Raw genomic sequence first — 7320 nt, 5'->3', positions numbered from 1 at the left:
GTTTGCGTTTGAAAAGTGCACTCAAGGGACTGGTTAACCCAGGGAAGGACAGCCCCTCCAGGGTCAGCCAGGCCCCAGGATGTCAGAGCACCAGAATATAGAAAATAAAAGACATGGTTAACAGATGGAGATTCTACCTAGTTTCCGGGACACTTTCTTTTGGAGCCTCAACCTACTGTGTAAGACACTGAGGTACTTGCAGGCCACCATGTTGTGAGGAAGCCCCCGCCTCACGAGGAGCCCGCGTGCAGGTGCTGTAGCTGACAGTCCAGTTGAGGCTCCAGCCAAAAGTCAGCGTCATTTGAGTAGCATCACCTCCAGATGGTCCCAGCCCCGCCACTGAGGAACCCTCAGCTGCTGATTCTTCCCAGCTGGGGCTCCCAACAGTGGGGAGCAGAGAAAAGCCAATCCCACAGTGTCCTGTTCAAAACCTGACTGTGAAAATAATAAAGTGTTTTAAGTTGCTAAATTCTGGGGGTAATTTGTTACATAGCAACAGTGAGTGGAACAGTATGTCACACTTCCACATAAATTTACTTAAAAAGAGGTAGGCTTCTATGTACCACATCTTCTTTGTCCATTTACAAAACAGAAACAGACTTATAGATATTGAAAACAAACTGATGGATACCAAAGGGGAAACATTGGGGGAGGGGATAAATCAGGAGCTTGGGATGAACATATACACACTACTATATATACGATAACCAACAGGACCTACTGTAAAGCACAGGGAACTCAATCTGTGATAACCTATATGAGAAAAGAATCTAAAAAAGAATGAATATATGTATATGTATATGTAACTGAATCATCTTGCTGCACACCTGAAACTAACACAACATTGTAAATCAACTATAATCCAATAAAGTTAAAAAATAAAGATATATGCTTTTCACGGGCATGTGGCTTCAGCAAATTATTAAGTATTACTCGAAAGAGGCGTAACCCCATGGATACAATATTACATTTAAATATTTTGTCTCCCCAAGGACCTCTATGACATGGCTTCCTGCACGGCTGACCCAAACGGCCTCGTCCACCACGCCAACTCCTGCCTTCCTCACCACCCACCCCGGGTGGCCAGCCTGATGCTTTGTTCTACACGGCCCTCTTGGTCTTCGGCAGCCTGGGAAACATCCTTGCCCTTTGCCTTGCTTACCAAAAGGGCAAGAAGATCAACTCAACAAATGTCTACCTGGTCCACCTGGCAGTGTCCGACCTCCTGTTCACCCTGGCTCTGCCCGCAACAATCGCCTACTATGTGCTGGACTTCAGCTGGCCTTTCGGTGAAGGGTTCTGCAGGCTGACGGCCTTCATATTCTACATGAACACCTATTCAGGGATCTACCTGATGGCGTGCGTGAGCGTGGACCGTTACGTGGCTGTGGTCTGCGCCCACCAGCGTTCCCGGCTCCGTGGACCTGGGCGGGCCAGGCTCATCTGTGTGGCTGTGTGGGTCCTGGAGTTTGTGCAGACGGCGTGCCTGCTCCTGCTCTCCATGCGCAAGCTCGTGGCCGGCAGGCTGACCTGCATGGGGCACGACAGCGTCCAGCCGGTGCTCACGCTGCCCGGCATAGCCCTAGTGATCTCCACTCTGAGCTTCTGTGGGCCGGTGGGCATCGTTCTCTTCTGCTACGTGAAGGTCACCATGAAGCTGTGCAGGACGGCCTGGGACAACCCTCTGACAAGCAGGAAGGGGCACCACCGCGAGGCCTGCCCGCTCACCCTGGTGGCGCTGGTGGCCGTGCTTGTGTGCTTCATCCCCTACCACTTCAGTGTCATCCAGTTCATGGTGAGAAAGGTGCTCCACCAGCCAACCTGCCCCGAGCAGAGGGCTTTCAAACTGTACCTTCAGCTCACGGTGTGCCTCATGAACTTGAACTGCAGCCTCGACCCCGTCATTCACTTCTTCGCATCTACGCGTTACAGGAAATGGCTCCGCAGCATTTGGAAGCTCAAAGCGTCAGCATCCTCCTCCTCCTCCCCTCCGGGAAAAAGTTCCTCGGAAGCACAAAATATCCACCAGACTGGAGGCTCCTTGCCCTTAGAGGAGAATGAGGTCTAATAGGTCATGGGCTTTAAGACTGCATCTGGGGGTAGGGGGTCCAGGGTTGCGGGCCCAAAGCTTATACAATTTGGGCGGGTGTGGGTTCTTTTAAGAAAAAGAATACAAAACAATAGATGCAAAATTAGGTACAAGGTCTTGGATGGGAAGTGAGGAGCCCTGAAGCTTGCACTCATTAGCTTTACGGTGAACCTAACTCTGATGTGTCCTAATAAACGCCACTGCATCCTTGGCCTCTGAAGGGTGTGTGGTTTCTTCCAGGAAAAGAGTATTTTCACAGCAAATGCAGTCACGACCAGAAGAATCATTGGCTGAGTACTAGATCCACAATTTAGACAAGGTTTCCAAATTGGGGTGGCAAGTTGTTGTAAAGAGCAAAAATACTCCCCCCCCAAAAAACAAAATTTCTAAAAGCTTGGCGCTAACGTTTACAAAAATGCCAAGGTTTTCCTGAGAAAGTCAGAAAACATGGGGAGGACGCACTGACTCCAAGTTATTGGCCCAGCCGCCTCTGGCTTCGGGGGAGTGGGGTGAGGGACTGGGTGTTGTGCACTTTTGTAGGAAGAGCCTGAATCTGGTGCAGGGGGTACACATTCCTGTATGACATGTGTGACTGGGGACATCGCTGGGGGAGAAAGTCAGGAAAGCGGGCACGAGCTTTTCATTTGTTTTGTGTGTGTCAGAAAGCGCTTATCCATGGGAGTGTTGTTTCCATTCGGTCAAAACAAACCTTTCCGGCGCTTTCTTGAGTTTAAAACAAGGCACAGAGCATTTCCACTTGGGCGATTTTGAGTTCTGTAAAATAAAACACACATTTCCCTGCCAACGTGTGGGGAGCACCAGGGCCAGCGTGACGTCTGTCTCCGTGGCACGGGCCCAAAGCAACATGCTCACGGCCTCCGTGGCGCCCCCTTGCCCCCTACCCCAAAGCTCCAGCTCCAGATGGGTCCCCCCTGAGGTTGTCCCTGGTCCCTGACCAACAGCGGCCTCCTTCTGCTCCCGACGATCAGCTGCTTCCACCTCCCAAGTTCCAAGTTTGGGGCACTTGGCTCTTGTGCGCAGAGCTTCACGGTGGCTCTCTTGAGGGGGGGCTGTCTCACGGGACACCAGACTGTCAGCTCCTGAGACGTCTGGGGCACAGCCTCCTCCTCTCAGCCCCCTGCATCACAGTCCACGTTACACCTGGGACGGGAGTTGGTGCTCAGCCCGCCCTTGCTGGTTTGAGCTGATGAGCATCCTTCCTCTGACGCTGCTGTGTCCCAGGAGAAGCTCTCAGGGGCTCACGTCGAGGTTCTGGGCATGCTTTTCTTCCATCCTGCCCCCGACTCTGGCTCCGCTGGGCTTGGGGCAGGGAGGACACTCAGCTCCAGAGTGACCCACAGACACGGGGCTGTGGCCCCTGTGGCCAGACAGGTTCCAGCACTGAACGTCGATCCTGGGGACGTGGTGCTCACGGTGGAGGGTGCTTCCTGCCTGCGGCTGGGGCAGGAATGGTGTTTAAAGGCTGGAAGAATTTGCAAGTCTGCTCTTGGGGCCCGTGGACTGAAGGTGAAGAACCTCAGCTGAAAGGTCCATCTCTGCACTCTGAGTACCTCTCACAGGAGCCCACAGCTCGTGTCCACACCTGGCTGGGGTGAAAAGCTCACACTCACACCCTGTTTGCACTAACCCAGCCCTCATCAAAGGGCATGGAGGTGGCAAGAGAGGGCCTGGCCAGCCTGCAGTTTGCTGCCCTCACAACCAGGGGCTGCCTCCGTGGAGAGCGGCCAGGCCAGCAGGGCTGCAGACCTGTCTGACTCTGGACGTTCCAAGTCCCTCTTGGCCATCCTCCCAAGCATTTCTCATCACCTGTCCTTGCTGCACGCCAGGCTCCTCACATCGGAAGCTGCTTGGGGCTGGTTTGAGCTGAGCACCTGGAAACGGGAAGGAGGAAGTCACATCCGGAGGGCATTTGGGAACAAAACAGGATCAGGAAAGAGGACGAGATCGTGAGCTCCGGCCGGAAGCAGCAACAATCACTGCCGCAGGAGGAGGGTGACGGCTCTCGATTCAGACAAGGCGATGATGCGTGTGACGTACAAAGAGGGAAATCTGAATTCTGAGGACTGAACCAGCCAGGGATGTTCCAAAGCCGGGCTCAGAGCGCAGACTCCTGAGCTCAGGGACTCAGGAAGGAGAAGCGTCCTGCTGAGGATTCACACCCATGCCTGAGCCTCGTTTTCCTTGTCTGTAACAATAGGGACTATAACATCTACCACATGGGGTCAGTGTGTGTGTGGTGGAGGTGGTGTTTTATGAACCAGCACCTGTGTAAACCACTCAAAACTACAGAAAGCATTTAAATGAAAACTGGCTGTGGCCACGGAAGTTTGCCGAGTGGGCTGGCACAACTCACATCAGCAGGGATAGACATCTCATCATTACCGGGACCAGAAGGTCCCAATGCCCAGGCCACACCCAGGCCCCTAGAGCAGGGGTTCTCAAAGTGTGGTCCCCAGAAGAGCAGCATCACCTCCACCTGGAGACTAGTTAGAAATGCACATTCTTGGGCCACACCGCAGACCTGCTGAACCGCTGGTCTGGGGGAGGGGCCCAGCGCTCAGTGTCTTAACAAGCCCTCAGGTCATCCTGCTGCAACTCAGGCTTGAGAAACCTGGCCTGAGGGGTCCTTGGAGACGCCAGCATCTCTCTCGCCCACGGTATGAGTTTGCTGGGGCTGCTGTAATAAAGTACCATCAACCGGGTGACTTAAAACAACAAAAACCTTCTCTTGCAGTTCTGGAGGCTAAAAGTTCAAAATCAAGGTGTCAGGAGGGCTGGTTCTTTCTGAGGCTGCGAGGGAGACTGTTCCAGGTCACTCCCAGCTTCTGGCAATTTGCTGGCAGTTGTTGGCGTTCCTTGGCTTATAAAGCATCACCCCATCTCCGCCTCCATCTTCACATGGTCTTCTCCCCATGTGCCTCCGTCTTCATGCGGCATTTTCTTCTTTTCCTAAGGACACCAGTCATTTTTTTTCAACATCTTTACTGAAAGAAAGTATAATTGCTTTACAATGTTGTGCTAGTTTCTGCTTTATAACAAAATGAATCAGCTATACGTATACATATATCCCCATTATCTCCTCCCTCTTGCATCTCCCTCCCACCCTCCTTATCTCACCCCTCTGGGTGGTCACAGAGCACCGAGCTGATCTCCCTGTGCTATGCGGCTGCTTCCCACTAGCTATTTTACATTTGGTAGTGTATATATGTCCATGCCACTCTCTCCTTCGTCCCAGCTTCCCCTTCCCCCTCCCCGTGTCCTCAAGTCCATTCTCTACGTCTGCGTCTTTATTCCTGTCCTGCCCCTAGGTTCTTCAGAACCATTTTTTTTTAGATTCCATATATATGTGTTAGCATATGGTATTTGTTTTTCTCTTTCTGACTTCCTTCACTCTGTAAGACAGACTCTAGGTCCATCCACCTCACTACAAATAACTCAATTTTGCTTCTTTTTATGGCTAGTCATTTTGGATTAGGCCAACCCTTATGACCTCATCTTAACTTGATTACACCTGCCAAGACCTCAGCTTAACTTGATTACACCTATTTCCAATTAAGGTCATATTCACAGGTCCTGGGGGTTAGGACTTAATCTTATTTTGGGGGGCAAAATCCAACTTATAACACCACCCATTTCTGAGCACCCCTCTTTCCAGACACTCTTGAGTCTCATCCCACCCCTGACCCCTTCCCAGCTCTAAACCCCTATTATACCACATCAGAGCCCCATGTCCAAGATGAGACTTGGAGGAAGGAGTAAAAGGGGTCTGTTTTAAACACTAGTTGGTCCAAAAAAAGTTGAACTGCCATGGTTTGTTTTTCAGGTCCAATCAAGACCACCTCATGTCAAAACGGAAGCATCATAGTGACCCCCTCGGAGGGTCCCCTCACTCTGCGTGTGGGAGCTTAGTTCAGAGGAATGTGTAGGGTCCAGGGCAGCCCTGTAGGTATGGGCTCTACCCATACCTACAGGACCTAATGAGGACCCCCGAGTCCCATTCCAGGGCACGGACAACCAGAAGAGGTGTTGGGGAGATTCTCCCTTTGGGTGGAGGGTCTCGTGATTGCTTGACATTTTAAGAAGGAAGAATGGAGTTTCATAAACTGAGCTGGTAGATACCCAAATGTCCCTATGGGCTCTCGGCATTCTCCAGAAAGCTCATTTTCACTGAGAATCCCTACTCCCCTGGCATCGCCACACACCACAAGTTAACCACGGTCCAGCTTTCACTACAGTTTTCTCTCTTCGCCAAGTGACTGCATAGTGGTAGACACAGAGGCGAAGTCCCTCTGGCGTGTGTGTGGGTTGTGGGCAGCCAGGGTCAGGGATGGGCTGTGCCCCCTCGTGGGGACTCCAACCCTGAAGGTCAGGTCACACCTCAGGCCACATGAATCCCTCATGACAGGGATGCCCTGTTTCCTCTGTAATTGTTGAAATCTCGAGGTCTACACCACCTTCCAGTGCTCACATTCTTTGATTCCAAGAAGCCCTGACATGTGCTCTGTTGCCATAGTAGCTCTGCAGTGGGACAGGCAGGGGAGGTGGCCCATCCCAGGCCAGCGAGGCGCCCTCCTGTGTGTCTGTTTGTGTGCTTAATGCTAATGCCTCACAGTATTCCCTTTGGCTGGCTGCACATAAAGGGTAAAGTCCTAGAAACTGACTGAGGTAGGACATTGTCAGACATTCAGTCCCAGGAACACTCATCAGCTCAACCTGCTGCTGCCCCTGCCAGTAGGTGGCAGCTCAGCGGGACGGGGGAGAGCCCTGCAGAAAGGACAGGCTGGCGACACGCCGCTTCGCTTACAACTTACAATTCTGTCTCGGGGCCGGTTTCCTCCTCAACATTCACTTCTTCATTAATTCATACATTTATCAAGTATTCACCTAGGCTCTGAGGATACAGTGGGGATAATGGAGCCACGGCCCTTAAAACTCATGGATCACAGACCAGAAGGTGACACGTACAATTGTAACCAGACGAGGACACACAATGTGCTAAGTGTTCAGTGGAGATTGATGAAGTACAGGAGGAGAGGGTAGGGAGACTAGGAGGACTCCCAGGTTTGGGGATAGACAGTTGGATTGATGGTGGTATCACTCCCAAGGTTGGGAACACAGGAGAAGCTATAGGGAGAAGGTGGGCTTGGGTGCCCCTGGAATGGGCGTATGGAGGTGTACAGTACAAAGCAGGACATCTAAGACCTGAAGCC

The 7320-nt window shown here is 52.0% G+C and overlaps 1 pseudogene across 1 annotated transcript; it reads left to right on the top strand.

Moving 5' to 3' along the window:
* The first annotated feature begins 950 nt into the window (after positions 1 to 950).
* LOC308604911 (G-protein coupled receptor 183-like) lies at positions 951 to 2195 on the top strand (annotated as a pseudogene). The gene has a single exon. The product of its transcript is annotated as a G-protein coupled receptor 183-like (transcript).
* Positions 2196 to 7320: the final 5125 nt, after the last annotated feature.

The sequence above is a fragment of the Mesoplodon bidens genome, assembly GCF_964165515.1.
Source record: "Mesoplodon bidens genome assembly, chromosome: 17".
NCBI classification, from domain to species: Eukaryota; Metazoa; Chordata; class Mammalia; order Artiodactyla; family Ziphiidae; genus Mesoplodon; species Mesoplodon bidens.
The sequence above is the reverse complement of the archived record's forward strand: the minus strand, read 5'-3'. Positions and strand labels throughout refer to the sequence as shown.